This window comes from Staurois parvus, unplaced genomic scaffold (assembly GCF_062004578.1).
Source record: "Staurois parvus isolate SC_StPar_1 unplaced genomic scaffold, SC_StPar_1.0 ptg001812l, whole genome shotgun sequence".
NCBI lineage: Eukaryota > Metazoa > Chordata > Amphibia > Anura > Ranidae > Staurois > Staurois parvus.
The window spans coordinates 705729-726439 of NW_028319608.1; the positions used below are offsets into that span (position 1 = coordinate 705729).

The window sequence follows — 20711 nt, forward strand, 5'->3', positions numbered from 1 at the left end:
GATTTAACATTACACATCCTGATGTGGCTGGGCGCATGAACTCCAAAGTCACGTGGGCGCAGGAACCCCAAAGCCACGTGGGTGCAGGAACCCCAAAGCCACGTGGGCGCAGGAACCCCAAAGCCACGTGGACGCATGAACCCCAAAGCCACGTGGACGCATGAACCCCAAAGTCACGTGGATGCATGAACCCCTAAGTCACGTGGACACGTGGGTCCCATTCATGGTAGAGTGACAACAAATGAAGACAATTGGGGGGATTCCTAATAAATGAAGTCCGTGTGATAAAATGGAAGGAAACCGAACAAGGACTTCTCAGGGCAGACAGGATTGTTGGTCTCATATTTATGGGATAAATCGGCACACCTGAGGGGGTACTCTACATTAAGGGGGTACCTGGTATAAATATGAGGTAATAAAGGGGTGCAAATCCCAATACCCCTTCCAGGCTGCTGTAAACATGGCAGAAGGGACAATGTTCTCTCATTGGCTGAGGATCAAATCATTTGCTAATCTTTAACAACACACAACTCAGAACAAGTCCCAGGAGCCCAAATCCGACAGGAAATCAACCAAACTGTACGGTCACAACTCACACAAGGCAGCCAGGAAACCATGATACCGGGTACACTGGAGAGCACACCCTGTACACCCGGCTTCAGCTCCATAGAGCTACACGGCAAGCCCCGCCCCCTGAAGTGCTCCAGGTGGAAGGAGGCCAGTCCTCGGCGTCGCAGGGTGATGATGTCACGCAGAGAAGAGGCGGCCGCTGGAAGAGTTTGAGGTGAGGGTTCCAATGGACAGAGGTGGGGTGTATAGAGGTTTACAGTGATAGTGGGCTGTGGGCAATATAATTAAATGGTCACTCAATGGATATTGTGCTTTTATTAGAGAGAGTACCTGTCACCTCATAAAACATGGCACCTCATTACTTGTCACCTCAGTATGTCAACTCAAAACCCTCAATAAATGTCACCTCATAACAGGTACCTCAGTACATCAGCTTATAATATGTCACCTCAGAACCCTTCACCTCAGAACCCATTGCCACTGTACATGTCACATCGGAACCTCTCACCTCAGAACCCGTCACCTCAGAACCCATCACCTCTGAACCCATCACCTCTGAACATGTCATCTCACCTCTGAATATGTCACCTCAGAACCCATTGCCATTGTACATGTCACATCGGAACCTCTCACCTCTGAATATGTCACCTCAGAACCCATCACCTGTGTACATGTCACCTCAGAACCTCTCACCTCTGTACATGTCACCTCAGAACCCATCACCTCTGTACATGTCACCTCAGAACCCGTCATCTCTGTACATTTCACCTCAGAACCTGTCACCTCAGAACCCATTACCTCTGTACATGTCACCTCTGTACCCATCGCCTCAGTACCCTTTGCCTCTGTACATATCACCTCAGTACCCGTCACCTCAGAACCTCTCACCTCAGAACCCATTGTCTCAGTACTCTTTGCCTCTGTACATGTCACCTCAGAACCCGTCACCTCTGTACATGTCACCTTAGGACCTATCACCTCAGAACCCGTCACCTCTGTACATGTCACTTCAGAACCCATCACCTCAGAACCTGTCACCTCAGGACCCATCACCTCTGTACATGTCACCTCAAAACCTGTCACCTCTGTACATGTCATCTCAGAACCTGTCACCTATGTCACCTTTGTACATGTCAACTCAGAACCCCTCACATATGTCGCCTCAGTACCTGTCACCTCAGAACCTGTTGCCTCAGTACCCGTTGCCTCTGTACCTGTCACCTCAGTACCTGTCACCTCAGAACCTGTCACCTCTGTACATGTCACCTCAGTACCCATCACCTCAGAACACGTCACCTCTGTACATGTCACCTCTGTACATGTCACCTCAGAACCCTTCACCTCAGAACCTGTCACCTCTGTACATGTCACCTCAGTACCCCTCACCTCAGAACCTGTCACCTCAGTACATGTCACCTCAGAACCCATTAACTCAGTACCCGTCACCTCAGAACCCGTCATCTCAGAACCTGTCACCTCTGTACATGTCATCTCAGAGCCCATCACCTCAGAACCCGTCACCTCAGAACCCTCCATCTTAGAACCTGTTACCTCTGTACATGTCATCTCAGAGCCCATCACCTCAGAACCCCTCATCTTAGAACCTGTCACCTCTGTACCCGTCACCTCAGAACATGCCACCTCAGAACCTGTCACCTCATAACATGTCACTTAAGTTCCTGTCACCTCTGTACATGTCATCTCAGAACCCGTCACCTCAGAACCCATCACCTCAGAATCTGTCATCTCAGAATGTCACTTCAGTTCCTGTCACCTCATAACATGTCATCTCAGAACCCGTCACCTCAGAACCTGTCATCTCATAACATGTCACCGCAGAATATGTCATCTCATAACATGTCACCGCAGCATATGTCATCTCAGAATCTGTCACCTCTGAACCTGTAATCTGAGAACATAGCTCATAACATGTCACCTCAGTACCTGTTGGGTCAGGACATGTCGCCTCAGTACATCAACTCATAACACGCTGCCTCAGAACCTGTCACCCCATTACCTGTCACCTCAGAATGAATGAACTCTGGTGATGACAAGACAGAGAGGCAGTATACTGCAACACATGGTAAAACTACCAGGGGACACAGGATTCCATGCTTATGTATCCTCGCCATGCCTCTGCTTTTCTGATTCTTCTTGTGGGTTCTTTATTTACATTGCCATCTAGGCTGGTGTGTGGTGGGGTCATGTAGAAGGAAGCTACAAGGTAGACATTGCATGAGCTTCCACAATTTTGTCACAATAAGGCCTGATGATGGCCTCTCACTCCAAAAAATGTCATGTTCAATTTTCGGCACATCAGGTGCTTTAGCTTTTTGCAAAAGGCTGCCTTGATGTGCCACAACCGCAGTGCAACATAACACATACCAACGCACCCCCAGTTGAGTCCTAAAGGTTTTTGCCATCACATAAATTGGGCAGTTGGTGCTGATGCAGAAAAACAGTGGGGCTGTCCAATCACGTTACAGATTTGCAATGCTCAACATCAGCGCTGATCACCCCATCTGGATCTCAAATTACCATGATTAGTGATAAAGAAGACACCATTGTCCAAGGAAATATTTCATTTAAACTTGCAAACATTAGAATTGATCACTATTGGGATTGTTCAGGATTCCATACAATATCCTCAGGAGCTAATCATTCCTGTTCCTGTGTAGAGAAGTCAAAAGTTATAGCTCCCAACACAATTCCACTCTTCCAGCAGTTTCCATTCCAGTCCAGTCCTTGGCTGGTAGTCTCCTATCCTCTGGTGGTCTTCAATTCCCCATTTTGTCTGATAGTTTCCTATATTCCAGTGGTCTCCTAATCCCCCGTTGGATGAAAATGTCCTATCCTCTAGTGGTCTGCTTTCACCCTTGTTGGTTGCCACTGTCCAATACCGTTGTTGGTTGGCTGTCTCTCAGTCTCTAATAGTCTCTTCTCCTCTGACAGCACCCTATCACATTGTTGGCTGGCAATCTCCTATTTGTTAGTAGTCTCCTCTCCTATGACGGTCTCCAATCCCCTTTGTCCACTGGTATTCTACACTTCTCCAGCAGTCACCAATCCCCCCCTTGGCTGGTAGTCTACTATCCCCTAGTTGTCTACTCTTCCCCTTGTTGAGTGGAAGTCTCCTCTCCTCAGGCAGTCTTCAATCCTGTTGTTGGCTGATGGTCCCCTATCCTCTAATAGCCTCCTCTCCTCTGGAGGTCTCCAAACCCCTTTTGTTGGCTGGCAGTCTCCATTCCTCCAACAGCGGTGGATCAGCAGAGCAGGGGGTTACTATTGAGCGGGGGATCAGCACAACTGGGGGTTACTACTGAGCATAGAATCAGCACAGCTGGAGGTTACTACTGAGCAGGGGATCAGCACAGCTGGGGGTCACTACTGAGCGGGGGATCAGCACAGCTGGGGGTCACTACTGAGCGGGGGATCAGCACAGCTGGGGGTCTCTACTGAGCGGGGGATCAGCACAGCTGGGGGTTACTACTGAGCGGGGGATCAGCACAGCTGGGGGCTACTACTGAGCGGGAAATCAGCAGAGCTGGAGGTTACTACTGAGCGGGGGATCAGCAGAGCTGGGGGATACTACTGAACGGGGGATCTGCAGAGCTGGAGGTTACAGTTGAGTGGGGGATCAGCATAGCAGGGGGCTACTACTGAGTGGGGGATCGGCAGAGCTGGGGCTACTACTGAGCAGGGAATCGCCAGAGCCTGGGGCTACTACTAAGCGGGGGATCGGCAGAGCTGGGGGTTACTACTGAGCGGGGGATCTGCAGAGCTGGGGGTTACAGTTGAGCGGGGGATCAGCAGAGCAGGGGGCTACTACTGAGCGGGGGATCGGCAGAGCTGGGGGTTACTACTGAGCGGGGGATCAGCAGAGCAGGGGATCTGCTGAATGAGGGTACAACTAATCTGGGGATCTGCTGAACAAGGGTACCACTGAACTGGAGATCTGCTGAGCCGGGGGTACTACTGGGCCCCTTTAAAACAAATAGAAAATCCGCACACACTGGACATTTGCCAAACTTTATTTAAACTTCAAAAACACATAAAAAAGCATGGTAAAGTAGTAGGCGCTATAATAGATGTTAAAATCCAAGCAAATGTAAATGAGCCCTTAGAGCCCTCACCCCTGAATCATGAGGTGGGCTGGCTCTTGGGAGGAGTTATGCAAATAGCAGTGGGGAAAATTAGAACCTCTGTGGGGTTTTCATTGCAGTCTGTGTCTTATTGTCCCGGTAACCCCAGGTCCCTTCATTTCTTGTCCTGGTGTCACAGAAGACACACAGTGAAGGCAAATCTCCAGAAGTCACAGACAGCAATACAAACCTGACACAGGTTCCAACCCGTCGCCACTCTTCTAACAAAAAAAAAAAAACAAAACATTTCTGGCCGGGGTTGGCCTTTAAAATCGTCAGTTGTTATTATCCTGTGGGATTACTTGGCAGGAAGTCAGCTGTGCTGAAAAATGTCTCTCCCCACAATACAAGCTTTATCTCAGTAATCCCCTAATAAGCTCCTGATACTATTACGCATTTATCCACTGAACGCTATAAAAGGTTCCTTTTACATAAACTGGCGCGCCATTTACGTCTGTGGCCCTTTAAAGGAGACATCTGGGCGGAGGAAGAGGTTAATTAAGACAAATATCTCTTTCAGCGAGCAGACAATTTTTTTTTTATTATTGGAGATGAAAGGGATGCGGAAGGTGCTGTGACAATGCTGGAGATTCCATAGGAATGCATTGTCCGGAGTAGCTTTCCCGCTGATCTGTCAAACTAGCGCAAACAATACACACAAGGGGGCTTTTGTTCCGCCTAAACTGTTCCTAATGATCTTCTTTGTAAACAGTCACACCAAGCCTTTGGGCCCCCGAACAAGTCTCCCATTGAGGTCCTCTCTGAAAAGGGAAAACAGTAGGAGGAGGGAAAGGAGAGAGGGAAAGGTAGCGCAGACAGCGATGGAGGGACCAGCAGGTGGAGAGTCGGCCACACCTGTCTGAAGGAGCTTTGGTGGAAGTAAAGGTTAGCCACCATCGTCGTATATGACCCCAGTTATCCTACCCATTCCCTCCCTCAAAGTCATCGGAGTCAACAGAAGTCTCAACCACTTTGGCTGGTCACATGGCTAGACTAGTGGTTCCCAACCTCAAGTACCTGAAGGAGCTTTGGTGGAAGTAGAGGTCAGCCGCCGTCATCATATACGACCCCAGTTATCCTACCCATTCCCTCGCTCAAAGTCATGGAAGTCAGCAGAAGTCTTTACCACCTTGGCTAGTCACTTGGCTAGACTGGTCGTTCCCAACCTCAAGTACCCCCAACAGGTCATATTTTCAGGATTTCCTGCACCTTGCACAGGTGCTTTAAATCAATGTCAAAGTAAACCCAAAAGCAGGTTAAAGTGGAGTTCCACTCACGCTGTCAAAAAATAAAAGTCAGCAGCTACAAAAACTAAAAGCTAAATGACTATATCTACAACACGTGGTACTTTAGTGCGATGGTCAGTGGGAAGAAGGCTCCTTACACTTGTGATCATAGGGAAGAATTACCCCCTTACAGATCGCTAAGTAGATCGATGGCGGCAGTGGGAGCTTATCTGACAGGCAGAAATTGCTCAGGGAACCCCTAGCAACTAGTGGTGCACCGAAATAAAAATTGTGGTGCCGAAACCGAAAATTCAATATGATCTTGGCCGAAAACCGAAACCGAAATGCGCAGTTTTTAAAAATGTAATTTATATTTTTTGGAAACAAATACACTTTGATTGAAAAAAAAAAACAAAACAAAAGAAAACAACATGTACCCCAATTTTTTTGTAAAATATGAGAGAGGATGTTACAGTGAGTAAATAGATACCCAACATGTCACGCTTTAAAATTGCGCACGCTCATGGAATGGCGTGAAACTGCGGTACTTAAAAATCTCCATGGTTGATGCTTTAAACATTTCTACAGGTTAGCAGTGTAACATTACAGAGGAGGTCTAGTGCGACAATTATTGCTCTGGCTCTGATGTTCGTAGCGATACCTCAAGTGTGTGAACACCATTTACATACGTATGCGTTCACCACAACGTGCAAGGGGGGACGGGGGCACTTTAAGCTTTTTTTTAAAATTTATTTAATGTTGGTTGTTTTTTGTTTTTTTTCACTGTCCCTTTAAAAAAAATTGTAATCACTTTTATCACAAGAAATGCATGCATCCCTTGAGATAGAAATAATTAGTGACAGGTCCTCTTTATGGAGAGATATGGGGTCAATAAGACCCCCACATCTCTCCTCTGTAATGTAAATCATTGGATCAAAAAAAAGCATTGATCTAGTGCTTTAAAAAAAAATTTTAAAACATGGCCGGAACCGGAAGTGACTTGACTCCGGTTCTCCAAGGGCATAGAGATGAGTGGAGGCCATCTTTCCTTCACTCCTCTCTATGCCCAGCGCCGGGATCGTTCGATGGTTTCTCAGGTAAGGCTGAGAACTATCGAGCAGCGGCCGGTGGCAGCGGCGGCTAGGGGCGAGGTTTTTTCGGCACCTGTATTGGTGCTTTTTTTCATTTCAGCCAACGGCCGAAAGGAGTGTTTTTTGTTTGAAACGTTTCGGCCACCAAAATTTTGGTGCATCTCTACTAGCAACCTCTGGAGGAACCTTGGTTGAGAAACCCTGCCTCAGAGGGAACTCTTAAAATAATATTCAGGTCTCACGGAACCCTTATTAAAACCAGTTTATTAGTGTTCAGTGGCAAAAATGTCCTTTACCATGGTGGTCAGAATGGCCTTAGAATTACCCCCTTACAGATAGCTAAAAAGAACAACAGTGTGATTGGGAACTGAGAGGCAGAAATTGCTCAGGGAACCCCTAGCAACGAACCCTGGTAGAGAAACCCTGATATACAGTAATTCCCAGCACTTCAGCCAATCATTCTTTCTATACAGCCTCCCCATCCAAGATGGCGGAGCTCTGGTATAATGGGATCATTCACTGCTGTTAAGCTAAGACTAGGTTCACACTGCCGTGATGCGGCACATCGCATGTGATTTGCCATTCATTTTGCATGGCTCAAATTGCACCAAAATGCCGCACCGGAATCAGATCGCATGGGTGTTCACACCCGCGCCATTCGATTCAGGCAGATGCTGTTTTGGGGTGTCATTCATTTAACATTGACACCCGCAGCCGATCTCATGAACAGCATGCAATTTCAGTGTGGTGCGGGAAATGCACAAGTCGTACCCATCCAAAGTTGCAGCAAAGTCACATCCAAGTCACAATCGTCCAAAGTTGCTTGCAGCCAAAGTCACACCCATCCAAAGTCACATCTAAGTTGTATTAAAGTAGCACCCATCCAAAGCTCCATCCAAAGTCACCTCCAAGATGCACCCATCCAAAGCTGCATCCAAGTTGCAACTGTCCAAAGTTACTTCCAGCCAAAGTTGCATCCAAGTCACACCCATCCAAAGTCACATCTAAGTTGCATTAAAGTCGCTTCCATCCAAAGCTGCATCCAAGTCACAGCCATCCAAAATCATATCCAAGTTGCAGCCAAGATGCACCCATCCAAAGCTGCATCCAAGTCGAACCCATCCAAAGTCACATCCAAGTTGCATCAAAGTCGCACCCATCCAAGTCACACCCTTCCAAAGTCACATCCAAGTTGCATCCAATCAACACCCATCCAAAGTCACATCCAAGTTGCATCCAAGTCACACCCATCCAAAGTCACATCCAAGTTGCATCCAAGTCACACCCATCCAAAGTCACATCCAAGTTGCATCCAATCAACACCCATCCAAAGTCACATCCAAGTTGCATCCAAGTCACACCCATCCAAAGTCACATCCAAGTTGCATCCAATCAACACCCATCCAAAGTCACATCCAAGTTGCATCCAAGTCACACCCATCCAAAGTCACATCCAAGTTGCATCCAAGTCACACCCATCCAAAGTCACATCCAAGTTGCATCCAAGTCACACCCATCCAAAGTCACATCCAAGTTGCATCAAAGTTGTACCCATCCAAAGTCACATCCAAGTCACACCCATCCAAAATCACATCCAAGTTGCATCCAAGATGCATCCATCCAAAGCTGCATCCAAGTTGAACCCATCCAAAGTCACATCCAAGTTTCATCCAAGTCACACCTATCCAAAGTCACATGAAAGTGGCATCAAAGTCAATACTTACCTAAACTTATCAAAAATGCGTGTTCCGATATGCAAAACGCGCTGGAAAAACACATCAATTGACACGCAGAGTTGTGAACCTAGCCTAAATGATGTTGGATGTCCTCCAGCCAGGAAATGAGGCGGAGCTCTATCTGACTGACTGCAGCATCTAATGCACATTGTGAGCTTCTCGCAGTGTGCAGTGAAATCAGAGTAAGCCATTTCAGTCCAGGAGAGGAGCCACTACAACTGTGCGAGACTGAAGGGTAGGCCGGAGGGAGGATTTCACAGGAAATCACCCAGTTAAGTTCAGTTTATGGACGTCCGTGTAAAATGCACGTATTGAAATCATCTCTCTTCTTCCGGTGTGCTCCTTCGACTTCTTTGAGAGATTCGCTTACTTTTGAATGCTCTCAGCACGGGCCTTGGGAGCCGAGCCTTTCAGCGAGCGATAAAACCTGCGGAAGTGGAGTTCTCGGAGGGAGTTTATGAATCCCGAGAATCTTGTCCTTGTTAAAAAAGTCTTAAAGTTTTTAGTGGCAGATCCAAACGACCCGCAACCTCGGAGCGATGACCCGTGATGCTGCTGAGCTGCCTGGGTCCCAGTCTTCCCCACGTTTAATAGACTGGCGGCAGTGAAGCCGAGGCGCTCATCCATGCAGCCGGCTTTAAAGCTTCCTTGTGCACTTCTAGGTATGTTAGGCAATCGCATTTTCTCCAATTCAGGGCTTTCATCGCATCTGACCTCAAGGTCACGTCGCCCTTTACTTTTAAGCCTTTGTATCTGGGAATTAAATATTTAAAAGGCTAAAGGAACTTGGATGGGGATGTAGAGCGCTCCTTGAAGAGGTTTCTTTTCTTTGTTATGATCGGGACTCAAAAATAACATTTGTAAAAGATATTTATTATTTTTGTTTGGTAAGTATAGAATAAAGAATATTATTATTATTATTATTATACAGGATTTATGGCGCCAACAGTTTGCTCAGCGCTTTACAATATAACGGGAGACAATACAGCAACAATACAGTTCAATACAAGAGGGATGGGAGGCCCTGATCCTGGGAGCTGACAATCTAGGAGATTTAAAATATTGAATTAATTAATACTTTGCAGTCCTCCATCGGGGTAGCAAATGGAGCTCTAGATTTCTTTCCACATTTTCAGCTTCAACCCCTTTAGCCCGGGTTCACACTGATGCGGTCCAGAATCTGCAGTGTTTTCAGTGCAAATTCCGCACCTCATCAGAATCGCACACCGTCCATGCGAACCGTTGCGGGTGTGTATGTTAAGTTAACAACACCCCGAAATCGGTCCGCAAAACGCGGTGCGATGTGCAGAATCAGATCGCATAGGTGTGAATACCCGTGCGATCCGATTCTAGTGCAGACCCAAAAAAGGGTCCTACACCTTTTTGGTGTGGGTACAGTGCGATTAGAGCCATATATAATGTACGGCTCCAATCGCTCCGCACACAAATCGCATGTGATTTGGACAGGAATGCGATGCGGTTCCTGTGTGAATCACATGCGATGCGATAGTGTGAACCTAGCCTTAAGATAATTGTAATGCAGAAAAAACGTAATCTCCTCTTATGTATTTATTTCAGGTACTTATATAGCGGCATCAATTTACGCAGCGCTTTACATATATATTGTACATTCACATCAGTCCCTAACCCTCAGCCCAGGTACGTACTGTTGCGGTGCGGAATTTGCAGCGTTTTCTGTGAGGATTCCACACCGCATCATAATCGCACCTTGTTCACGTGAACCGCTGCGGGTGTGTATGTTAACAACACTCTGAAAGCGGTCCACAAAAAGCGGTGCGATGTGCAGAATCTGATCGCATAGGTGTGAATACCCATGCGATCCGATTCTAGTGCCGACCAAAAAAAGGATCCCGCACGTTTTGGGTGCGGTGCGATCAGAGCCGTATAAAATGTATGGCTGCAATCCCACCGCACACAAATGGCATGTGATTTGCACAGGAGTGCGGTTCCCATGCGAATCACATGCGATATACTGCACCGCATATATGTGAACCCAGGCTTAGGGGCATACAATCTAAGGTCCCTAACTTACATTTATACATACACATACTAGGGCCAATTTAGACAAGGTCCAATTACCGTACCAGCATGTCTTTGGAGTGTGGGAGGAAACCGGAGTACCTGGAGTAAACCCACACAGGCACAGGGAGAACATGCAAACTCCAGGCAGGTGGTACCGTGGTCAGGGCCGTGGATAAAGGGGTACCACCAGTTCTTCTGTACGGGGCCCAGGCTAACAGGGGGCCCAGGAAGCTGTGTGAATTAGTGAGAGGGTGATCGACAGGATTCAGCAGGGACAAGCTGTGATCGGGAACTATCTGAGGTCAAACAAGGAACCAGCAGGGACAAGCTGAGATGGGGAACTATCTGAGGTCAAACAAGGAACCAGCAGGGACAAGCTGAGATCGGGAACTATCTGAGGTCAAACAAGGAACCAGCAGGGACAAGCTGAGATCGGGAACTATCTGAGGTCAAACAAGGAACCAGCAGGGACAATCTGAGATCGGGAACTATCTGAGGTCAAACAAGGAACCAGCAGGGACAAGCTGAGATCGGGAACTATCTGAGGTCAAACAAGGAACCAGCAGGGACAAGCTGAGATCGGGAACTATCTGAGGTCAAACAAGGAACCAGCAGGGACAAGCTGAGATCGGGAACTATCTGAGGTCAAACAAGGAACCAGCAGGGACAAGCTGTGATCGGGAACTATCTGAGGTCAAAACGGGAATCAGCAGGGACAAGCTGTGATTGGGAACTATCTGAGGTCAAACCAGGATTCAGCAGGGACAAGCTGTAATTGGGGACTATCTGAGGTCAAACCTGGAATCAGCAGGGACAAGCTGTAATTGGAGACTAGCTGAGGTCAATCCAGGAATCAGCAGGGACAAGCCGTAATTGGGGACTATCTGAGGTCAAACCAGGAATCAGCAGGGATAAGCTGTAATTGGGGACTATCTGAGGTCAAACCAGGAATCAGCAGGGATAAGCTGTGATCAGGAACTATCTGAGGTCAAACCGGGAATCAGCAGAGACAAGCTGTGATCAGGAACTATCTGAGGTCAAACTGGGAACCAGCAGGGACCAGCTGTGATTGGGAACTATCTGAGGTCAAACCGGAAATCCGCAAGGACAAGCTGTGATCAGGAACTGTAAAAACATAAAGAACAGAAGGCGCACCAGCCTGCGTTACAGTTGTATCTTTGGTTCCCCCTGACTTGTCGGAGAGCGCAAAGCCGTTGCCACCATTGACTCAAAGGCCATCCACTCTGTTGACAGTTTAATGGTGCCAACACATTGTTCTTGAGCGCAGGAGGTGTTTTTTTTTTGTCTGTTTTGCATGTGATCAGGAACTATCTGAGGTCAAACCGGGAACCAGCAGGGACAAGCTCTGATCAGGAACTATCTGAGGTCAAACTGGGAACCAGCAGGGACAAGCTGTGATCAGGAACTATCTGAGGTCAAACTGGGAACCAGCAGGGACAAGCTGTGATCAGGAACTATCTGAGGTCAAACCGGGAACCAGCAGGGACAAGCTGTGATCAGGAACTATCTGAGGTCAAACCGGGAACCAGCAGGGACAAGCTCTGATCGGGAACTATCTGAGGTCAAACCGGGAACCAGCAGGGACAAGCTCTGATCAGGAACTATCTGAGGTCAAACCGGGAACCAGCAGGGACAAGCTGTGATCAGGAACTATCTGAGGTCAAACTGAGAACCAGCAGGGACAAGCTCTGATCAGGAACTATCTGAGGTCAAACCAGGAACCAGCAGGGACAAGCTGTGATCAGGAACTATCTGAGGTCAAACTGGGAACCAGCAGGGACAAGCTGTGATCAGGAACTATCTGAGGTCAAACTGAGAACCAGCAGGGACAAGCTGTGATCAGGAACTATCTGAGGTCAAACCGGGAACCAGCAGGGACAAGCTGTGATCAGGAACTATCTGAGGTCAAACTGGGAACCAGCAGGGACAAGCTGTGATCAGGAACTATCTGAGGTCAAACTGGTAATCAGCGGGGACCAGCTGTGATTGGGAACTGAAGTCAAACTGGGAATCTGCATGGACAAGCCGTGAGTGACAACAGAGACAAGTCTACGGTTAGGCTGGGTCAGCAACGGGAAAGCAGATCTCAGGAACAGGTTCAAGTCTCCCAGCTGAAGGCCACCTGACAACTTCCTGGCTCAGTTCTGTTCCTTGGATAGGTCGTCTGGTGGCTAGGTTGGGATTCGGTGCGCTTGCCCATACACCTGCATGCTCACGCTACTCAGCGTGCCAAGGTCACTTAGCTCACACGACGTATTGTTTTTGCGTGAATGTGCATCCACATGCAGCTGGCTGGAAGTGACCTTTGTTCTGTGCATCAGTGCATGCCGTCTTCAGATGCCTTCCTGACAATATCCCTTTCCTTCTTGGATCTCTGGCGTTGGCCATGTTCTGCGAACCCTGGAACCAATAATTCATCTCTTCTTTTTCCATCATTCTCTTTCTAAATTTACTTCATACTCATCTGCTTCATATTTTGAATTTCACATTTTTTATATTCCCCAAAAAAGCAATGACACCATGCAGCCAGTGCCTTGGACAGAGTTCAGCCAGAAGCCTAGTCTCAAAGGAACGTCTTTGTTTTTTTTCTTACTTTCATCTGGTCTTACTAATCGGCTTTAATTACGGCTATTAATGACTTATTTTCTTAGTGTGGGTAATGGACGCACTTCTATCTCTTTAAGAGCCAGCTGAGGGACCGGGTAACTGCCGATAGTCGTAGCGCTAAGACATTAATGGAACATAGTTGTGCTTTATAAACACTTCAGAGCTTTCCCCATGAGACTAGTTGCCCGGAGCAGTTAGCATTTGTCGGCATTAAGTGTTCTCCGCGTTGGACTCGCAAATAGGATCTGAGCGAGGTCAATTAGAAAGACCTCAAAAACATTGGAGATCGCTTTTTCTATTCTTTTTTTTTTTTCCTCCTCAGACGCGCCTTCTGGTCTACGGCTGTAGATGCCTGGGTGAAATATAACAACAAAATGTTCAATATATCTCTGTGTGCCTTTTATTGACACTTCTTAGCATCGCAGATTTGATTCGGGCTGGTGTGCAGCACAGGGGCGGACTGACAACTCATGGGACCCCCGGGTATTAGGGGATCATGGGGCCCCTGTGTCCTTGCCCATACCCAAAAAAGCCTATGAAAAAGCCAATGAAAGGTACCAGGGGGATCTCATGGGGCCCCCTACTGACCCCGGGCCCTCGGGCAGTGCCCAAGTGCTCGAATGGTCAGTCCGCCCCTGGTGCAGCATGTGCGCATTTTACCACAGCGCTAGGCTGCAGAGCAGCGTGATTGGGACACCCTTGTTTCCTGCGTGCAGGGGCGGACTGACCATTCGGGCACTGCCCGAGGGCCCGGGGTCAGTAGGGGGCCCCATGAGATAGCCCTGGTACCTTTTTAATTGGCTTTTTCATAGGCTTTTTTTGAGTGTGGGCGAGGACACAGGGGCCTCATGATCCCCTATGGCCCAGGGGGCCCCATGAGTTGTCAGTCTGCCCCTGCTTGCGTGATAGATATCTTACCATGCGGTAAGTGTGAATTGGCCTTGAAAGAACTGAAATCCAATAAATGAAAGAGGTAAGGGGGTCAGAGACAGTCAGGCTGGGGTGCAAAGAGCTAATAATGCTGGATGTCGTCCAGTCAGGAAATGAGGCAGACTGGCTGCAGCTTCTAATGCACATGGTGAGAAGCTCACAGTGTGCAATGAAATCAGAGGAAGCCGTTTCAGTCCAGGAGAGGAACCGGCACAACTGTGCGAGAGCGGAGGTTAGGCTCGGATGGTCAGATTTAACATCGGCAAGAAGCTGAGAGAGCAATGAGGGCAAAAGGCCTACAGGCACAGAGAGAAGGGATAGGCAGGTGACTATTGGAGGTGCACAGGAGGGTGGTGTCCAAGGGCGGACTGACAACTCATGGGGCCCCCGGGCAATAGGGGATCATGGGGCCCCTGTGTCCTTGCCCACACTCATACCACACCCAAAAAAGCCTATGAAAGGTATCAGGGGTGTCCAGGGGCGGTCTGACAACTCATGGGGCCCCCCCGGGCAATAGGAAATCACGGAGCCCCCCGTGTCCTCACCAACACTCAAACCACACACAAAAAAGCCTATGAAAGGTACCAGGGACATCTCATGGGGCCCCCTACTGACCCCAGGCCCTCGGACAATGCCCCGAGTTCCCCAATGGTCAGTCCGCCCCTGGTGGTGTCTCTTCTGTGGTCTAGTTGGCAGCCATAGGAAGTTTGTAGAGATGGTTCCACTTGGAAAGGAAGAGGGATTACGGGGATGAGGGACATATTGTTCATGCAGATGTGTGGGGTGGTTCTGGAGAAGCACCTGGTACTGTGATCCCGCTCTGCCGTGGCATGGCGTCCATTGGAGAGACCTCTTCTTCTTCTCCATGGCCACGTCCCCCATCAATCACAGGAGTTTCCACCTTCCATGCAGATGTCCACATAGTCGGGGATAGTTTTGTTCCAGTTCTCTGACAAGGGGTTACATGCACAGCCTCCGTAATCTGTGCCCAGAACAAAAAAAAAAAGTTTTTAGTCATTTTTAGTAAGCAGAGAGCAAAGCTTTTGATCATTCTTGTCTGGCAGCCAAGCACTTGACTTTCCAGTTAGAAGAAAAAAAAGAAAAAAGAGAAAAAAAACTCGAAACAACAGATGACAGCATTTTCATTTCAGCTCCTATTACCAGTTTATTACATGTTACCATCCAGCCTCAAACACAAACCAGCTGTGTCCTCCCCTCATTTACCCAACGTAGCCTCAGATGGGAGATACCACGGGGCGCTGCGATCGCAGGGACAACCCCCAAGCAGACCATGGAACCGCTTCAATATGGGCCTGCTGATTGTGGCTGCTTTTATGTTGCTGCAATTCCTGTCCTCTGTTATCAGGATGGATTTTTTTTTCCTGATTAAAGGAGTGCGCCGTAGAAAGCCCTTGACGGTGTTAAGAAGCTCTTCTTCAATGGGAACTGCATGCGTTTCAAGGATTTTGGTCAACATTTTTGCAGCACCTTACCATAGTTCATAAAGTAGACCCACTCAAAGAAATTTCGAAGATAGTAATGTCATTTTAAAAGCTGCTTTAACGTATTTACAATCTCAGGGCTGCTGATCTCCTGCAGCCTCATTCGGTCACTTCCTGTCTAGATGCGCTTGTATTTACGTTGGTGCTCTGGGCTGGCTTCTTGATGGCGACAACGGTGGACCATGCCTGCTCAATGTGTTTGTGCGGTCTTCTGCCTATGACAGGGTGACAATGCAGGAGAACAAGTGGGAGACAGTTGCCACCCTTGCCAGAACTTGGACCTTGAGGGCAGGATCCTCGCATGGAGGTAAATCAGCTAAATAAATCTCATCCAAATTGACACACTTTTTTAATTTAGAAAGCAGCCGCAGCCTCAAATAGAAAAGCCTATCCCCTGGCAGCATGCTGGAAAGTCTGTCACGCCCCCTATGAAGTCCAAACCAGGGCTCTCCAATCAGCAGGGAGCATATGCACTGCTGGTTGCAGAACTGTCCCCTGCCAGTGTGCTGCAGAAAAGGGTCCTTACTATTTGTTGGGAAGTAGTGGTGTCTCTGCAGGAGTCTGTCACGCCCCTTATGGAGTCCAAACCAGAGCTCTTTAATTAGCAGGGAGCGTAAGCTCGGCTCATTGCAGAACTGTCCCCTGCCAGCATGCTGCAGAGAAGGGCCCTTGTCCTTCATATGGAATCAGCGGTCTCTCTTCAGAGGTCTGTCACGCCCCCTATGAAGTCCAAACCAGGGCTCTCCAATCAGCATGGAGCATAAGCTCTGCTGATTGCAGAACTGTCCCCTGCCAGCGTGCTGCAGAAAAGGGTCCTACTATTTGTTGGGAAGCAGTGGTGTCTCTGCAGAGGTCTGACACCCCCTACTGAGTCCAAACCAGACCTCTCCAATCAGCAGGGAGCATACGCTCTGCTGATTGCAGAACTGTCCCCTGCCAGCATGCTGCAGAGAAGGGCCATTGGTCTTCATGTGGAATCAGTGGTCTCTCTGCAGAGGTCTGTCACGCCCCCTATGAAGTCCAAACCAGGGCTCTCCAATCAGCATGGAGCATGCGCTCTGCTGATTGCAGAACTGTCCCCTGCCAGCATGCTGCAGAGAAGGGCCATTGGTCTTCATGTGGAATCAGTGGTCTCTCTGCAGAGGTCTGTCACGCCCCCTATGAAGTCCAAACCAGGGCTCTCCAATCAGCATGGAGCATGCGCTCTGCTGATTGCAGAACTGTCCCCTGCCAGCATGCTGCAGAGAAGGGCCCTTGCTCTTCATGTGGAATCAGTGGTCTCTCTGCAGAGGTCTGACACCCCCTACTGAGTCCAAACCAGAGCTCTCCAATCAGCAGGGAGCATAGGCTCTGCTGGTTGTAGAACTGTCACTTTTTCAGCATGCTGCAGATAACCACCATTGCTCTTTGTGTGAAAGCAGTGGTCTCTCTGCAGAGATCTGACACGTCCCTACTGAGTCAAAGCCCAGAGCTCCCCAAGTAGGAAGCATAAGCTGCTAATTGCAGAACAATAGGTCTGACTCAGCAGGGGGCATGTGGATCCTCAAACCTTCACACAGGGATCAAGGGTCCTTCCCTGCAGCATGCTGGCAGGTGGCAGGCTTTTCCTATTTGAGCTGTGGCTACTTTCTAAAGTACCGGTCTGTCTGCAGAGGCCTGACATGCCCCCAGCTGAGTCACACTTACAGTTCTGCAATGGGCAATACTTATGATTCCTACTGATTGCAGTGTTCTGACTCCATAGGGGGCATGTCAGACCTCGGCAGAGAGACCACTACTTCCACACAGAGCAAGGGTTCCTTTTCTGCAGCATGCTGGCAGGGGACAGGCTTTTTTCTACTCAGGCTGTGGCTGCTTTTTTTTTAACGAAAACTAACTATACGGCTTTGCACACCTTTTGTTTCGTTGCCCCTGGAATGTACTTTAAACTGTCAGTCGGGCTTTCACGCCGCGTTACAAAATGAGATCCGACGGTCCGAATTCGGGAGACGACGTATTTTTTTTTTGTTTGTTTTATAATAATTATTATTATTATTATACAGTATTTATAAAGCGCCAATAGTTCGCTCAGCGCTGTACATTACAGAGGGGGGCAGAACAATACCAATACAATGCAAAACATGAGGGGATTGAGGGCCCTGCTCTTTCGAGCTTACAATCTAGGAGGGAGGGGTAATAACCTTTTTGTTGGTGTGAAGTCAGACTGAAGTGTTCGTCTTATTTGTAGGTCGCCCACAGACTGACATTACAGGAGCAGCGGAAAGTGAACGACGTATCACCATAAAGGAAGTCTTCATCGTCTACAACGTGCGTGTCGAATCGGTAATGACCCCGTGTGCGTCTAAGGCCGATTACGTTACCAGAGTTTCTGGAGAGTCGCTGCTCTGCTCTGTACAAAAATGGAAAAAAGGGCAATTAGAAGATAAGGTCAAGGATCCCCAGCGCTGTGGGGAAGAGAAGTCCCAGCAGAGAATTTATCCACCGCAAGTTGTTTAGAAAAGAAAAGGGCCGCTGGATTCTGAAGACTTGGGTTTTTGTGGTTGGAGGGAGAGGAAAGGGCGACACAGCTGGCTCTTGTTCCTTGGCCCTTAGCGTCTCTGGCTTACGTAAAGGGGATCTTCCCTCGTTTTTTTGTGGTTGGCTTGAACCTGTCATTATCGTTTTAGATTTTAATGCTGCCCATTATCATGTTTTCAATACAGCTTGTCTTCAGTGTGTTCTCCGGCCTTCCCTTCAGTCTTGCATGGTTGTAGCGGCTCCTCTCCTGGACTGAAACGGCATGCTCTGAGTTCTCAGCATACTGTGAGCTTTTCACAATGTGCATTAGAAGCTGCAGCAAGTCAGATAGAGCTCCGCCTCATTTCCTGGCTGGAGGACGTCCAGCATCATCTAGCCATTTCCTCGCAAGACTGACTGTGCCTGGCCGGAAACTTTCATCCATAGATTTCAGTTCTTTCAATCATGGAGGTTCAGCATCACATGTGGGAATAACTAGGGCAGTCTACATGCAGATACAGTCTACCTAGGATTGCCGATTCCTCCAGAGTAGCACCCAAACATCAAGGCATTTTGATATTTGCTTAACTCCTCCCTGTTTAGTGTGTACTAGCTGCAGTCCAAAGCACCTAGTGTGAATTCTGTCTGTCTTCTCATTTCTCCGTTAACTGCATGAGTCACTCCTGACAGTAATATGCCAGGCAATCCCAACAGATGGCCCCGCCCCCCTCCTTCAGCACACAGAAGTTGATTGACAGCCTCGGCTGTGCATATTTCCCTATGAGACTATGTGTGTGTGTGGGTGTAGGGGGGGGGGGGGTTGTCCTTTCCCTTCACTCAGGTCTCAGATTACACTCAGCTCCCTGCTCTATGCTGTTCAGTGTGTGACATCACATCCCCACCCACTGCCTTCTACAATGCTGTGTAAAATTATGCTTTCTGAGACTGGTGAAGAGAGAATTCTGCAGGTAAACAGGTACAACTCATGTAGGAGGATTTATTTAATCTCTGTGTATCACCTGAGGCCAGTCACACTGGGTATATGGAAGGGTTTACAACCACTTTAACCCCTTAACGGAAAGCTCCAGATGCGTATGGGAGCTTTCCAATAATATGACCGCTGTGACAGCCAATCACGGCGATCACATGATCATAAACCCCTTATCCCTTTAAGGGGTTTCTGATGCTGGGAGGTGGGGATTATGATCATGTGATCGCTGCTGTGATTGGCTGTCACATTATTGGAAAGCTCCCATACGCATGTAGCGATCGGGAGCGCTCCGTTAGGTGCCAGTAAATGTGAAGGGAGCGTGCAGGGCTGTGTTTACATTTTGGTATGGAAATATGCAACCTCTCGGCGTCAAGACCCGCCCCTTCCCCTTTTTTTACTGCCATTGAGGAGGAGCACTGCTATTATTTTCAGGAAAACTCCCAGACAAAAAGACTGTTCAATCACAATTAATATCTTAGGGTGTTCCCTATAGCTAAGCAAATTGTTACTTTTTAAAATTCAAGTCTACTTTCACTTTCATTGACAGGTTGACCAAAGTGCCTAGGCACCCTCACATACCAGGAAGAGCGCTGCTATTGTTTCCAGGTCTCCTCCCAGACAAAAATACACTGTTCAGGCACAATTAATAATTCTAGATGTGCCCTATAGCATAGCAAATTTTTCTCGTTTGAAATTCAATTGCACTTTCCCTTTCATTCATAGGTTGACCGAAGTGCCTAGGCACCCTCACATAAAAGGAGGAGCACTGCTGTTGTTTTCAGGAAAATTCCCAGACAAAAAGAGACCGTTCACTTACAATTAATACTTTTGGATGTTTCCTATAGCTAAGCATATTGTTACTTTTTTAAATTCAAGTCACTACTTTCACTTTCATTGACAGGTTGACCGAAGTGCCTAGGCACCTTGACATACCAGGAAGAGAGCTGCTGTTGTTTCCAGGTCTCCTCCCAGACAAAAAGACACTGTTCAGGCACAATTAATAATTCTAGATGTGCCCTATAACATAGCAAATATTTTCTTTTATAAATTTAACTGCACTTTCCCTTTCATTCATAGGTTGACAGAAGTGCCTAGGCACCTTCACATACCAGGAAGAGCGCTGCTATTGTTTTCAGGAAAACTCCCAGACAAAAAGAGACTGTTCACTCACAATTAACATTTTTGGATGTTCCCTATAGCTAAGCAAATTGTTACTTTTTAAAATTCAAGTCACTACTTTCACTGTCATTGACAGGTTGACTGAAGTGCCTAGGCACCCTCACATACCAGGAAGAGAGCTGCTATTGTTTCCAGGCCTCCTTCCAGACAAAAAGACTTTTTCAGGCACAATTAATA

At 47.9% G+C, this 20711-nt stretch overlaps 1 protein-coding gene across 2 annotated transcripts in view; it reads left to right on the top strand.

The window, feature by feature from the left end:
- Positions 1 to 718: 718 nt before the first annotated feature.
- SPO11 (SPO11 initiator of meiotic double strand breaks) overlaps positions 719 to 20711 on the top strand; it is a 42929-nt gene continuing 22936 nt past the window's right edge. Inside the window, exons 1-2 of one of the 2 annotated variants that reach the window (XM_089664014.1) lie at positions 731 to 784; positions 18096 to 18190. The gene's annotated coding sequence lies outside the window, so the exon portion shown is untranslated. Of the gene's footprint in view, positions 785 to 18095; positions 18191 to 20711 lie in introns of both variants that reach the window. The other variant, XM_089664015.1, reaches the window with a different exon arrangement.